The following is a 16,472-nucleotide window of genomic DNA, read 5'->3' as shown; positions in this document are numbered from 1 at the left end:
CACACACACACACACACACACACACACACCACATACACCCTATATAGTGTATCAGAAGTTAAGTATTAATTAATCAAGCTCTTTAAGCTTAAATATCCAACCAAATACCTGTCTAATTTAGTGTAAAGTAAAAATATCAGAATTTGTGTTGCTCCTACCCATCACACATATTTTTTTTCATGGAAAAGCATTTGGATTTTGATACTTTAAACGTTTTTGAAAATGTTGATAAATACAAGCTGTACTTGGAGCTGGGTGACAGACATGCTTTCAACATATTGGATTTTTATCCGAGAATGTGACTTTTTCCGAAAACCATTCAATCTCAGGCCTTTTGCTGCAGGTAGGTTCCATGGGAATGCACGAAAAAGAAGCAGGGCCACAGTCCCCATGGGAGACTGTAGTTTCTTTAAAAACAGCCTGCTGGTACTTCCTGTGAAGTTCATAAAGCCCCTCTCCCTTTGCTTAGTCATCCAGAATGAAGCCTGGTGAGTCAGGCTCTCTTCCTCTCCCTTGCAGCTCCGACACTGCCTTCAGTCAGACTTGTCAGGAATATTAAGGATGGCTTTACTGGCCGTGACCTCTCTTCCAAACTGCAAAGGAAAATTCCTTTAATTCTGTGGAAAAGCTTCTCTCCCGAGTCAAATACAACATAAAAATATGCTGCTGCTCCTGGCTCTGCCATCTGCTTCACGGCAGAGTGCTGGGGTGTCCGAGAGCACTATCTGTCATTCCTGTGCCCAGGGAATGAAGGCATTTCTAATGTCATCAGTGGTGTCCTGGCTGATGGCACAAGAACGACCTGGTGCTGGAGGTGATGTCTCTTATTATCTTGTTACCGAATTAAGGCATATGGACCCTGCTTAGGCCCAAGCCTGACTGAGGCTCTCTGCCTTGGAAGGGGAAGGTTCTTTTTCTGTTCAGGTTCAAGTAGGTGAATAACAAAACCGAAGGTGAGATGGACACAGCACAAGCTTTATTCAGTGGCCAAAGAATGGAGAAGCAGTTCACAGATCAACTTCTCACCCACCTGGCGAGAGGGATTTAATTTTAGAGTAAAGACAAAGGGAGGAGAAGTGAGGCTAATGATGGGGAGGCATATGCATTAGTCTGCCGGGGAAGGGGCAGGGCTATTTTGAGGGAGTGGGATACCACCCCATTTTTATCCTTTTTTGGTCCTTAATGTCTGGTCATGGCTACTGGTAGGCGTGTCATTTAATATGCTGATATAGTAAAATCAATGTATAATGAGATTCAGGGTCTGTTGGAGGTCAGATTCATTGCCATCTTGGTCCCAGCTGGTTCCTTCTGTTTCTTTGTGTGTGTGTGTGTAGCTTCTTTTCTTATCTCTGGACCCTTTAACTTAAAGATTTATGTTCACTCCTGCTAAAGGTGGGGAGTTGGCAGGTTTTGAGCAAGGACACCCCTGCTAAAGATGGGGGTTGATGGGTTTTGAGTAGCTTTGGCAACGATCTCTCTCAAATAGAACACACCGTTTCCCTCGACTCTTAACAAACTGCCCCAGTGTAGCATTATACTTCACCTCTGCCACCACCTCTGCCAAAGCTCTTCCACTGAATGGTAGTGTCCAATGGGCAGAATGAGGACACAGTCATCAGATAAGCCTCCTTTGGCCAGGGAAAGGTAGCAATGCATGCCAGTGTTGACCACCAGATGCTTTCTACTTCAGGGCTGGCAAGGCAAAACCAGCAAGGGCCTGGAGTCCGGGGAGGTCTGCAAGGCTGCTTTGGGTGAGGAGAAGGCTTGTTATCACTGCCAGTGGGTGCTTCCTTCCTGCATCTGTGCAGAGATGATAGAAAATGTACATACAGCTTTTAAACAAATCATTGGTCATATAAGTAAGAATGATTTCATCTTCTGTGTGTGGGTTGGATATAAAACACCTGTTTAATTTTAACCATCATTATTGTGAGCCAGCCTTGTGGAAGTGGGAGAGAGCCATCTGCTCCAGAAAGGTGATTATGAGTAACATAATGAAGCTTCATTTGGCCAGCACTGATTGGGGCAGAATTGCATGGTGATCATGACAGCTTGGAGATTGGGAAAATTGGGTTTGAATAGGAACTCTCCCACTTACTACCATTGTAAACTCAGACAATTGTTTAACCTCTTTTAGTCTTTGTCCCTTTATCTACAAAGTGAAGATAGATAATCATATCTACTTCATAGAGTTCTTGTGAGGATTAAATAAGAAAATGCATGTATAGCGCCATGCCTGGCACATAATAAGTATTCAACAAATGGCTGCTATTACAAGAAATTTGGCAACAATTTCATAAGCAAGATTTATTACTTATTCAAGAGCTCATAGATACTTTTAAAACATTTTTGAAACCTTTGTCCTTTGCTATAAAGCTTAATATAAACACTAATAATGTGAATATTCCTGTCTGTTACAATGTCACTCTTAGAGTTATTATGGGAATTTCCAATCCTACATTTCTTCCTTCTTTCCTAGTCCAAGCTTCTGCATATTTTGCCAAATTCCACCAAATCATGACTACTTCACTTTGAGAAAGGATCCATTTGCTACTCCTACTCAGTGTCTCAAAGTACTGATCTCTACGAACTTGATTTTCCACACCCCCTTTGCCATTTGTTTTCTGAAAAGATATGGCTAATGGGAGACAAAAATGGGAAATTGGAGGACTAAGGGAGAGAAGCTGGGTTACTTCTTTGCCATCTCCCTTGGCTTTGGGCTGCATTTCTAGCATAATCTGAGTCTCCATTATTTCATCTCTTTCTGGCAGACCTCTCACAGTTTCCACTGGGCAGGTCTCTGAGTGACTGCTCCTCTGTGGGTTCAGCTTCTGTCTGGATGCTCTGTATTCAGGCCTTTGGTAGCATCACCTCCTTTATCTCTTCATCTCTAGAAGAACTTTCGGCTGATACTAACCTCTGTGTGCTGACACTGAACTCTGAGTATCCTCACCATTCCCTCAGTGTCTTTAGCTCCTCCTATTCCTTTGTAACTAGTGGTCTCTATTAATAACCTCTATTGGACTACTTGGTCTGGGTTCTTCTGCTGATTAGACCTGACTGATTCAATCACGGTGATTCCACAGCTGTTTTCTAAGCAACTGACCTAGTGTAGAAATTTGATTTTTAGTGAGTTTTGCCTTTGAGAGGATATTTACAAAAATAAGTATTGAAATATGATTCATTTCTTTATTCAAGAAAGCTAAAAAATTCCTGCTCCAGACTTTGATCACTAACTGATTTTTTTTTTTTTTTTGTGGTACGCGGGCCTCTCACTGTTGTGGCCTCTCCCATTGCGGAGCACAGGCTCCGGACGCGCAGGTCCAGCGGCCATGGCTCACGGGCCCAGCCGCTCCGCGGCATGTGGGATCTTCCCGGACCGGGGCACGAACCCGTGTCCCTTGCATCGGCAGGCGGACTCTCAACCACTGCGCCACCAGGGAAGCCCACTAACTGATTTTGTTAGCAAATAGCTATATAGTAGAAATTCTGTGCCTGAGACTTACAGGTAAGAAAATACAATGAAGTCCAACACATAACCACATGCCCAGAGGATGGAAAAAAGACTCTTTATTTTCTTCATTCTTACTGTTAGTATCATAGTTCCTGATATTTAGGAGTTTGAAGTAGAAATAGTTCAATTAGTTTCAAGTTTATCCGAAATAAAAGAGCTTGGAATTATAAACTAAACCTCAAACTTCATGTATTACGATAGTTTATTTTTCCTCTCTCCTTCATTCATATAGTTCCTCCAAATCAAATAAACAAAAGAAAGAATAAACAAAAGAATGTTCGTTCTAATCAAATATTTTAAAAAAAGATAACTAATAGTAGCAAATAAATTTTCTGCTTAGTTGTAGGGAATCTCATAAAATAATCCTGATATTTCAAACTTGCTGCTTAAATCAATGCAGAAGAATCAAACTTACGACTTCCTTCAACTTTGTAGATTGTCTGTAATTTGAGGGAAAAATAGCTGCCAAAGGAAAAAAGTGGATTAAATTCTGAAGTTTAGGAAAACCATATTAACTAAACATCTCAAATAAAACATAACCAGATTCTCCCAGGCAATTAGAGGGCCACATGCATAACTTTCGTCTTTGTACAGATGGGCTGCATTCAATAGGAAAGAGAGCATCGGACATTCAATGTGTCCTGAGCCATATGTCTTTGTTTAATTGCTTGAATTGGTTCTTTCTGTTTCCCATGCTCATTGGAAAAATATCATCAATCCATCAGAGTTATGGAACTTATCTAAAGTTGTGGAATATCTGCTCTGAAGGACTTATGTGACCGCTATGTTAATATAAATAAATAAATTTATTAAATTGACCATTTCAGGCAAATGTGCACTAAGGTAAGCTAAGAATTATCTTAGTTGGTGTAGCTGGTGCTTAACAAATGTTATTGACCTTAAAAAATGTCACAGTTTGCCAACAATAATGAAACTTTAATTTTTTAAAAAAACGTTATTCAGGAAGGAAACCTACAGTTTTGAGAACATTTCTCAAAACTGTCTATCAAAGTAACATATTCATAAAAATGAGTCAATTAGGGAAAAAATGTGGTGTTTTAATTACACAGAAAGAGTTTGTAAAAGAGGAAACTGGATCCAGGACTTAGCTTTGGATTCCATCCTTATAAAAATGTAATATAGTAATGGAAAAAAAAAAAAAAAAGAAACTTCAAGCACACTGAAGTTTGAGAACCAGTGGTATAGAGTCTTTAAATAAAAACCACCACCAACGGTGTGGCACCGTGTGGTCTTTTAGTATTCTTTCGAGAAACCTAAAAGGAAACCATTTCCAATGGAACGTTCCATTGGAAAAGTTACAGGGCCTGGTAGTTCAAATATTTCTAATAGTAGAGTTTGCAATATGACGACACAGATTAAGTATGCAAAATCCTTACAGGCTTGGAAATATTCTGAAGAGAAGAAAGCCTTCATTAGCACAAAAATTTTTCTCAGCCTTCACATAATATCTTCCATTAGAGTCCAAAGGGTATTTTCAGATAAACTCCCTTAGTGGTTTCATTGTCCCCTTTTGTCCATTTATTTTGTTGCCTGCTTTTTCTTTTTATCTTCTTTTAACCATTTCCTTTTCACTCTCTGTTCTGGTTGATTTGTTCTACTTCAGTTTACAGTTTAAAAAGTGTTCCCCTTTATCTTTTTAAATATCCTCTTTTTTTTTTTCCTCAACATTTCCCCCGGCCCCGGAGAATGTTCGAGCTGAAAGGACTCTAGACATCAATCTCCCTTTACCGTCTGCTACAGCGCGACAAAAGAGGCAAAAATAAAGTGCAGGAACCAAAGGGAAAGGGAGTGCCAAGTTTCTTCATTACCCTTGACAAACCAAATACAAATGTAAATGTTATCACGGAAGACACGTGCATGCAGATCTGATTGGTGTTGCTATTTTAAAGCAAATAGGGCACTTCTGGCATTCTGCCTGCTAAACTGAGCCCTTACTGCTATCTTTTAGTCATTTTGAGCCAGTGAGTTGTGGATGCGGCTGCTCTTAAGGTCTGGGGGGCAGAGGGGGGGCACGCTAGGACTGTCTTTGGGTGAGGCTGTCCCTTGGTCTTACTGGAGATTCTACATCTGCCCCTATCTTTGACTGGGGGAGAAGGGTTAGTGTTCTGTGATAAGGAAGTGGTGGCCTTTGCAGTTAATCAGTGACATAATAATCTCTGTATCATTCAGTGACGCAATCTGTGTCATTCAGTGACGTAGTCTCTGTGTCAACGTATCAAGCACATCCCTTAAATATTGTTTATGTCTATTCCAATGAAAAGACACAAACCTCCCAGCATGGGCATTTGTAAATATTAGAAATCAATCAACTAAAGGTTTGTAACACCTATGTGATAGGATACATTGTCTTTCTGTTTTTTTTTCTGTCTGTTTGTTTTACACTTTTAAATTACTTGCTCAAGCTTCAGGAGTTCTGATGTTTCTCTAGAATATAAATGCTCAAATCTATTTTCTCAGTGTCCAGCTAGAAAACTAGTCGGAACAATTCATTGAAAAAAATGGAAAATGAGAAATCACTATTCAATTTTTTTCTTAAATTTGACAGATGGCAATCCTCCAAAATATCTTTAAGTTCTTTTTTAGACTGGAGTTATAGGCACTTGAAGGCTTGTTCCCAAATCTTGATGTTGTTTTAGAAATTAAATACAGAAAGTATTATTAAGAAATGACATGGGCAGGACTTCCCTGGTGGGGCAGTGGTTAAGAATCCGCCTGCCAATGCAGGGGACACCGGTTCGAGCCCTGGTCCAGGAAGATTCCGCATGCCGTGGAGCAACTAAGCCCATGGGCCACAACTACTGAGCCTACGCTCTAGAGCCCATGAGCCACAGCCACCGAGCCTGCGTGCCACAACTACTGAAGCCCATGCGCCTAGAGCCTGTGTTCCGCAACAAGAGAAGCCACCACAATGAAGCCCGTGCACTGCAATGAAGAGCAGCCCCCGCTTGCCGCAACTAGAGAAAGCCCGCATGTAGCAATGACGACCCAACACAGCCAAAAAAGTAAAAAAATAAATTAAAAAAAAACAAAAAGTAAAAAAAAAACAAAAAAAAAAACGTTATTCAGGAAGGAAACCTACAGTTTTGAGAACATTTCTCAAAACTGTCTATCAAAGTAACATATTCATAAAAATGAGTCAATTAGGGAAAAATGTGGTGTTTTAATTACACAGAAAGAGTTTGTAAAAGAGGAAACTGGATCCAGGACTTAGCTTTGGATTCCATCCTTATAAAAATATAATATAGTAATGGAAACATATGTTCAAAGATTAATGCAATTCTAAAGGAAACTAGGAAACATCATATGGGAAAAAGTAAATGAATGTAACGCTTATTTATTAACTTATTTAATGGACTATTTTTAAATTCAGTTTTAGATTTACAGAAGATTGAGCAGAACATACAGAGAATTCCCAGATACCCCTTCCTCCCTGAACATAGTTTCCCTTATTATTAACATTTTGCATTGGTGTGGAACATTTGTTATCACTGATGAGCCTTTATTCACTCATTATTAATAACCAGAGTTTATAGTTTACATCAGGGTTCACGCCTTGTGTTGTATTGATATATTCTATGGGTTTTGGCAAATGTATAATGACATTATTCACTGTCATAGTATATTTCAGAATAGTTTCACTGCCCTGAAAAACCCTCTGCGCTCCACTTAGTCATCCCATCTTCCCTTCTCCAAACCCCTGGCAACCACTGCTCTTTATGCTGTCTCCATAGTTTCACCTTTTCCAGAATGTCACAGAGGTGGAATCATACAGTATGTAGACTTTTCAAATTGAATTCTTTCACTTAACAATATGCATTTAAGGTTCCTCCACATCTTCTCATGGCTTGATAGCTCATTTACTTTTATTGCTAAATAATATCCCATCATACAGATGTGCCATGATTTACTTATCCATTCATCTATTGAAGGACATTTGGTTGCTTCTAAGTCTCGGCAATTATGAACAAAGCTGCTGTAAACATTCATGTGCAGATTTTTTGTCTGGACATGAGTTTATAACTTATTTGGATATTTCCAGGAATTTTAACATTTATGACAGTTTTATGAAAACTTTATGCTTTAAACTTATGCTTTAATTGACTTAAAATGTTAACTAAATTGACAGCTTTCTATAAAATGTATATATATATGTATTAGCAAATTTACCTAAAAAACAGTTGGAAGATCTGAATTGTGCTATAATTACTAGAAAATTGCATCAGTAGCCAAAGATATTCCCCCTAAGAAAATTCCAAGCACACATTCTCTCTATCGATATGTTCAAACTAGTGTTCATGGAACAAATCATTTCAAGCTTAATCATACTTTTCCAGGGCACTAAAAATTTATTTATGAAGCTAGTGTAATTTCAATACCAAAATGCAACAAAGATAGTAAGGTAACAAAGACATGAGCAAATTTTATTTATGAGGCAAGGATGCAAAAATCATAAATAATATACTTACAAAAAGAATTTAGAACATTTATAAGGCATAATGGTATAATCCACCATGACAAAGTTGAGTTTATTTCAGGAAGATAAGTTTGTATTAATATTAAAAAGTATATTAATATAATTTGCCATAATACAAGATTAAAGGAGACCATAAAATTACCTCAAGAGTTGCAGAAAAAGCACTCAATAAAGTATAATATTCATTGATGTTGATGTTCTTGGCAACTTAGAAACAGAAGGCAACTTTCTTAATCTGACTTAAAATCAACAGTTAACTTTATATACAGTGAGAACAGACTGAAGCCTTGATCTCTGAGTTTGGGAAAAGACCAAGATTCTAAGGACTACATTTTTTGTTCAATATTTTACCAGTGTTTCTAGACAGTGTGGTATGACAAGAAAAAGAAACGTGTTTAAGGATAGAAAAGAACAAAAATGTGAAAACTTATTTGCAAATCATATAATTGTACAAGGAATAACCCAAAGTGCCTACAAATAAATTACTCGAATTAATAAAAGAGGAAGGCAAAGTTGCTAAATGAAAGTCTGTATAGTAAAATAATTACGTCCCTATAGAAGAGTAATAAATAGTAAGAATACAGACAAAAAAGTTAAAGATACCATTTATAATAGCACCAAGCATACAAATTATATAAAAACATACCTAACAGAACATGTTCAAGAACTGTATGAGGAGATTTAAAAAATATTTGAAAGATATTAAACAATACCTAAATAAATGAAAAGATAAATTATATTAATTTATTTTAGCAATACCTAAATAAATGAAAAGATAAATTATATTAATTTATTTTATCTCCAAATTATTTATAGATTTAGTGCAATCCTAGTCAAAATCATAACATGTTTTTTCCATAACAATTGACAAGTTGATAAAAAATGCATATGTAAATTCAAGAGACTGCATATAAATACAGTCGTGCAAAGAATTGCTCTACTGTATATTAAGACTTATTGCCTAGATACACATGTATAGAAATATGGAAACACTGTGTTATGCACCAGGACCTAACTTAGTGTTGTAGGTCAATTACACTTCAGCAAACAAACAAACAAGCAAACAAACTCATAGAAAAAGAAATAAGATTTGTAATTACCAGAGTTGTGGGGGGTAGGAAGAGGGGAAATTAGATTTAAAAAAAGACATTATAAAGCTATATTAATTAAGATAATGTGGCATGGATATAGATATAGACCGGCCAATGAAATAAAATGGAGAGCCCAAGAGCAGATGCACACACATATAGACATATGTATGACAGGGATGACATGGAAGGTTAGTGGAGGATGGACAATCTTTTTCATAAATTCTATTCAGGACACCTGTATTCATATGAACAACAAATAAAAATCCTACTTTATATCATACATAAAATGAACCCTGGGTTGATTAAAGACCTGAAAGTGAAAGGCAAAATTATCAACACAGGAAAATATCTTCATGATATCAGGGTAGGGTATAATCTATATCTATTGACTTAATGTTGGTGTATAAAAACAGGAAATAATATAATAGTAGACAACCAACAATATTTATTGAATTGCATAGGCCATTCTTTTATGTTTTAAGATGTAACCACTATGTTGTATACGTTAGCCTTCTTTCCTTAATAAAATACAAAACACTTCAAATGTGAAACAGTATAGCAGTGATATTTTTGTAGCATGGTGCCATGAGAAATACAAAATTTGCAAAAATGTCTTTTTATATGCATTGTGGTAAACTTATAGTATTCAAATACCTAATAGACTTTTCTTTTTTTTAATTGAGGTACAGTTGATTTACAATATTATATAAATTTCAGGTGTAAAACATAGTGATTCACAATTTTTAAAGGTTATATCCCAATTATAGTTATTATAAAATATTGGCTATATTCCCTGTGCTGTACAATGCATCCTTGTAGCTTATTTATTTTATACATAGTTTGTACCTCTTAATCCCCTACACCTATTTTGCCCCTCCCCACTTCCCTCTCCCCACTGGTAACCACAAGTTTGTTCTCTATATCTCTATTCTTTTTTGTTATATTCACTAATTTGTTGTATGTTTTAGATTCCATGTATAAGTGATATACATTATTTGTCTTTCTCTGTCTACCTTATTGCACTAAGCATAAACAAATATCTAACAGGCTTTAAACATTCTTTGCCATTTACTTAATATAACTGTTTCTATTTTGTTATTCAAATAATATCACAAGTTGATATTGCCTTATTGCACTAAGCATAAACAAATATCTAACAGGCTTTAAACATTCTTTGCCATTTACTTAATATAATTGTTTCTATTTTGTTATTCAAATAATATCACAAGTTGACATTTTATTTCTAAAATGCAAAAATAAAAATATATGAGAAGAAAGGGAAATAATAAAAATGCCAAATGAGATGAGTTTGTGGACCTTGGAGGATTGTTTTTCTAAGGAGTAAAACATCAAATATGACTTACTTGTTTTATTTTTATTATTTTTAAAATAAATTTATTTATTTATTTATTTTGGCTGCGTTGGGTCTTCATTGCTATGCACAGGCTTTCTCTAGTTGCGGTGAGTGGGGGCTACTCTTCGTTGTGGTGCGCAGGCTTCTCACTGCAGTGGCTTCTCTTGTTGTGGAGCATGGGTTCTAGGCATGCAGGATTCAGTAGTTGTGGCACTGGCTTGGTAGTTGTGGTGCACGGGCTTAGTTGCTCCACAGCATGTGGGATCCTCCCAGACGAGGACTCAATCCAGTATCCCTTGCATTGGCAGACAGATTCTTAACTACTGCGCCACCAGGGAAGTCCCTGATTTACTTGTTTTAAAGACTACCTTCACTTCTAAAAAGTTACTAAAGCTCAAGTTATTTCTTCAAGTATAATGCTTTTTCTACATAAAATATTGGGTTCTATAGCAAAAATTTTAGAGAGAATTAGTTTTATATGTTCAGCTTAATATTGCAAAAGTTGCATTCCTAAGAAATTTTGTTATTAAAAGTAATTGTTTAACAGGGAAAAAGGAGTTAAGGACTAGAAAGTTTCAATCTTGCAATAACAAAGTGAATTTTTCTATAGGAATTTCAACAATAATAGTGCTTTTTGAGCTGTTATGGACTGAACATTTATGTTTCCCCCAAATTCATATGTTGAAGCCCGAACCCCCAATGTAACTGTATTTGGAGATAAGACCTGTGAGGAGGTGATAAAGAATAAATGAAGTCATATGGGTGGGCCCGTAACCCAGTAGGGCTAGTGTCCTTACAAAGAAGAGTAAGAGACACTAGAGTTCATTCTGCCATGTGAGGACACAATGAAGAGATAACCCTCTGCAAGCCAGGAAGAGAGCTTTCACCAGAAACTGAATCAGCTGCCACCTTGATCTTGGACTTTCCAGACTCCAGAACTGTGAGAAAATTAATTTCTGTTGTTTAAGCCACCCTGTCTATGGTATTTTGTTATGACAGCCTGAGCTGAAAGAGCTAAAAATGCATTGCTGTAAAACCTAAACATCTCTGGTTAAATGTGCCATTTGTGATGCCCTGTATTTGCTCCATAGTAGTGGCCATTTCTATCACCATCAGCAATATAATTAGCATAGTTTCTTATGAACAATATTTATTTCATCCTCATTTTACCATTATTTTATCAGATTTTGCCATTTAACTAACCACCCCAAAACTTAGTGAGTTAAAAATGTATACATTTATTTAGCTCATAATCTTCTAGTTCTGGTTTTAGCTGGGATCCTTATGAGTTGGCAGTCACCTGAATGTCAGCTAGGCATATCTGTCTCTGGAGGTGAGTCTGTAGCTAACACTAGCCTATAAGTTTCTCATATTGCTTTGCATTCTTTTATCCCTAGCATTAAACACAGTGTTGGGCAAATTGTGGGAACTTAATAAATACTTGTTGGACAGATGGTACTGAGACAGTGACACTGGACTAGGAATTGACAAGAAAGGTGGAGGTCCTTCAGAGAGCTGACCAGAGTCACTCTTAAGAGAAGGTGTTGGGACCTCTGGGGAGCAAATGGGAATTACATAGAAGGTCTTTGCTAGGAGTTAATCCTTTAAGAACAACCACCCTGGAGCTGCTGGCATCCAGAGCTGCCCTGATGGAAGATTCTGTTGGCAAGAATTGCCTTAATAAAGGCAGGAACTTATTGTTGAAAATCTCCAGTTCATCCCTTGTTGTAGAACATTTACGTACCTCCTCACTAAGGAGACAGTCACAGTTTGATCCTTATAGCAACATACATGAATTTCTCACACAATCTAGTCTTTGTTCTGAATAGAGTTATCCTGTAGCTAGGAAAAATAAAAAAAAAAAAACCACTATGAGTGAAAATTGTTATGAAACACTATCAGGACAGTATTTGGGTGATATGTGAAATATTCACAAGGATCATAACCAAAGTTTGCAAATTATTTTCTTATATATTATTATAGTGGGTGCTTTAAACATCCTTTGTGAGGTGGGTGGGCCAGTGTTATTGTATTATGATTTCACAGGTATGTAAACAGGCTCAGAGGCTCACAGGACCTGCTCTAGCTTAAGACCAATAATTAGTGAAACCAAGATTCAAATAAAATAGGATTCCAATCCAAATTATTGGGTTAGCCAAAAAGTTTGTTTTGGTTTTTCCATAACATCTTATGGAAAAACCTGACTGAACATTTTGGCCAACCCAATACTTTCCTCAAGGCAATGTTGCATCTCCAAAAGCAAAACTACAGTTTGAAAAATAAAGGATGTTTTTCGAAGTTTTGTTCCAAAGTCTGAGACGCGCAGTTGTGGCCAGTGGGGAGGAACTATTTGTGTGAAGATACTTGTGAAACTCAATAGCCTATTTGCTAATTTTCTTTTGAAAGAGAGCTTTGAGAGCAGATACTTGAGACATGCTTGCAGAAAAATCCTTCAGAATTTCTCTTTGACATTCAGCATAACACCTACTTACAAGAGGGTTTATGCTGAACTTACGTTAGTAATATGATGAAATTTTATTTTTATTTTATTTATTTATTTTTGGCTGCTTTTGGGTCTTCGTTGTTGCACGTGGACTTTCTCCAGTTGCGGTGAGTGGGGGCTACTCTTCGTTGCAGTGCGCGGGCTTCTCATTATTACGGTGGCTTCTCTTGTTGCGGAGCACGGGCTCTACGCGCGCGGGCTTCAGCAGCTGTGGCTCGCGGGCTCTAGAGCGCAGGCTCAGAAGTTTTGGCGCACAGGCTTAGCTGCTCCGTGGCATGTGGGATCTTCCCCTACCAGGGCTTGAACCCCTGTCCCCTGCATTGGCAGGTGGATTCTTAACCACTGCACCACCAGGGAAGCCCCTGGCCTGTATTTTTTATACCTAGAACATTAGGTTTAAACTAAATTAAGGAGAGTCCTCGGTCTTTGGAGAGACACTTTATAACAGGGGTTTATAACATAATCATCTATGTAAATTATACATTTAAAATCTATTTCTTAGGACTTGGAATTTCACTAGCTTTTCCAGTAGTTTACAGTTACTGTACCTTCACTTTAAAGACATTGCTGGTCATGTTTATGATTCATTTGAAGTCTGACTCCGGTTAGGAATGAAAACCCCAAACAGTGTATTTATTATTCTATAGAAAAATGCCATCTACTTAGAGTGATTCCCTGTAAGATGTGGATTCAGAACTCCTTTTTTTTGGAACAACCCGCTTTAGCTCTGGATTGGCTGTGGCCTGTCCGGTGGCCTGCGGACAGGATGAATTTTCAGGTTGCTCGTCCGCTAAACTTGCACAGACCTTCTGTCGCCGCTGCCAACAGCACGTGCGCTGCTGGTTCAGGGCTGTTCCGGTGTGGCGCTGTCCGGCCTGGGGGAAAGGATGATAAAGAAGGGTAGATGCCTGAGGACTTGGCTCTACTTGTAAAAACCTGAACCACAGAGGAGCCAATGAATGGCAACATCCTTAAGTGGGGCGTGCGGGATGTGGCTGAAGAAAACTGCACCACGCTGCACCTGATATGTTGGTACGCATTTAGAGATCCACTCCGAAACCTGGGGGCTTCTGAAGGTTTTCTCTATGAAGCATCTGTAAATACAGTCTCTTAACGTTTTTTTAAAAAACTGCATTGTGGTGAGAATCTGGCAATATATTCGTCCGCTTGCATCTTGACATACTGAGGTTCACCCACAAATTGACTCCCATGAAAAATCCCGTGGGAAAGAAGAGAGGAAACACCCTTAAAGCAGTAGCCTCCAATGTTGAGAGGAAAACAGAAAAAAAGAGAAAAAAGTAGTAGAGAAAGACAAAAAGTCATCTGAAAGAAAAGGAGAACAGAGAGAGAAAGATTGCAAAGAAATGGGGACACGTGAGGGGTAAAAGAAGGAAAATACTTTGAGGGAAACAACTTATATATCATCGGAAAGTCAGTTTACCCTTTTTGAAAACTACCTACCCAAGAACTTTTCTATTTTTGAAATCACCTCTATTTATTCTTCACAGTCACTTCTTACTCAGGCCACCTTGTTTGATGGTACCACATACACACCAGTTTAGGCAGATACCATAGAAAAAAAGAAAGATATGAGGAAAAGGGGAAGGGAACAAATACTGTGTGTTGGACACTGTGCAGAATGTCATAACTATAAATGTATTAGATGTGTTTACATATGAGGAAGAAGAAATTTAAACAAAAGATTGAAAAGATTCTAACTAGTTAGATTGATAAGGAATGAATCATACAGCTCGTGGAAATTTATAGGACCTTACTGTTCTTTTATTTTTGCTGTAATCCCAACACTTTATTGGCATCTTTGAGAAGAATGGCATGTACTTAGAACCAATTTGATTTATATGTGGAGGGTTACTACTAATATGTACACAATTTGCATTTTAATAGAAAGTCTGTCAATAGTAAAATACCCTAATAAAATAGTCTCTCTCAAATATGCCAAGGTAGATGGAGCACCATACATTGTCCTATGTATTGCCTAATCTGTTTTACCTGCTCCACTAGGGACCATCCTATTTCCATTTCCTTCCTTTCTTCCTTCCCTCCCACCTCCCTCTTTTCTCCCCTTCTTCCTTTCTCCTCCTTTCCCTCTGTCTCTTTTTCTTTTGGGATAATCCTAGTCATCTCCCTTTTTGGTTGACTCATATTTTTTTTCTTTACACCATCACTGAAATGCTGTAGAAGGAGAGTGTCATGAAAAGATTAGCACATGAAATACAATCCCCTGACATACTGTATTCACACAATGCCTGTTTTGAGGAATTGTACAGAAGGTTTGGTCAATGTCACAATGCTCAGAATGTTCCTATTTTCAGATAATAAATGTTATCTCCAAGGGTGTGATTTAGATGTCTAACCTGTGAGAGCAGGTTCCTCATTACCTCTTGATCACTGTGGTTACACTGTGCTGTGTTTTATTTCCAGATCCGGGCATCTTTCCTCAGGCCACCACAGAACATGGAAATTGCAGGTAGTATACACACAGCTCTTCCATTGTTTCTAGCAAGCAGTTTGGCCTAGAATGGGAATTTAAAATCACAGATAACGCCACAGCTTTACAAACCCAGTTGTTAAATCTTCCTCTCTAAGACTGTTATATGCTGGGGCTTGTAGAGGAGATACTGATTGGCTTCAATGTGGGGTCGGTTTAGGTGTGGAGGTAGTTTGTGTTTAGCATTCTTCTGGGAAAAGTCCCACTCACCCATGGGAAAGGAAATCACAAGTTTGGAAGGTCAGCCACCTCTTGACCAGGGGAAGGAGGGAAGGTGGGCTGGGGGATGGCTGAGGCCAAAGAAAGAGGATAACAGTGAGCTAAGTTTCTCTTTCTCTTTCCCAACCCTGGGCTCTTCACAGAAAAGTTACCTTCATACTGTGATGCACAGGGTTTAAAAATTCTGCGACTCACTTTAAAATTCCCCAAAGAATGGTAAGCAATATATTTCTAGTGCCTTTAAGCTTACTATATATGTTTTCATATATATTATTTTATTTGATCCTCATGAGACCTTTATGAATTATCTCCTATCCCCATTTTTGGGAGAGGAACAAAGACTGTGAGAAACTGTGTTGCTCTCAAGTCCACACAGTAAGTCAACAAATTTTCATTGGCACCTACTGTGTGTCAGGCATGATGCTAAGTAAGTAAGAGTAGAGCCAGGGTGGAGAAAAACGTTTTAGAATTCCCAGTCTCCAATCCTGTCCTGTTCCATGGTGCCTTGCTTCCTGATGAGTATAGTTGACAAAACTCTTCCTGGGCTTCCAGCCACATTTCTTTCTTAATGGGTAAAATTTTCCCTTCTTCCCTATTAAAATATATTAATAGTCAATGCTACTTATTTCTGATTGTGTCATTCCACTTATTAGAATGTAAACTCCCTGAGGAAAAGGATCATTTTTGCATTTGTTGTTGTTTTTATTTTATTTTATAGCATCCATAGCACAGTGTTGCTCACATTAAGTGTACAATACAGAATCACTGTATATATAAAGTTCCATAA

At 37.7% G+C, this 16,472-nt stretch overlaps 1 pseudogene; it reads right to left on the bottom strand.

The window, feature by feature from the left end:
• Positions 1-206: 206 nt before the first annotated feature.
• On the bottom strand, positions 207-15,409 carry LOC132530468 (CWF19-like protein 1; annotated as a pseudogene).
• Between the last annotated feature and the right edge of the window lie 1,063 nt (positions 15,410-16,472).

Source organism: Lagenorhynchus albirostris, chromosome 12 (assembly GCF_949774975.1).
Source record: "Lagenorhynchus albirostris chromosome 12, mLagAlb1.1, whole genome shotgun sequence".
NCBI lineage: Eukaryota > Metazoa > Chordata > Mammalia > Artiodactyla > Delphinidae > Lagenorhynchus > Lagenorhynchus albirostris.
The sequence above is the reverse complement of the archived record's forward strand: the minus strand, read 5'-3'. Positions and strand labels throughout refer to the sequence as shown.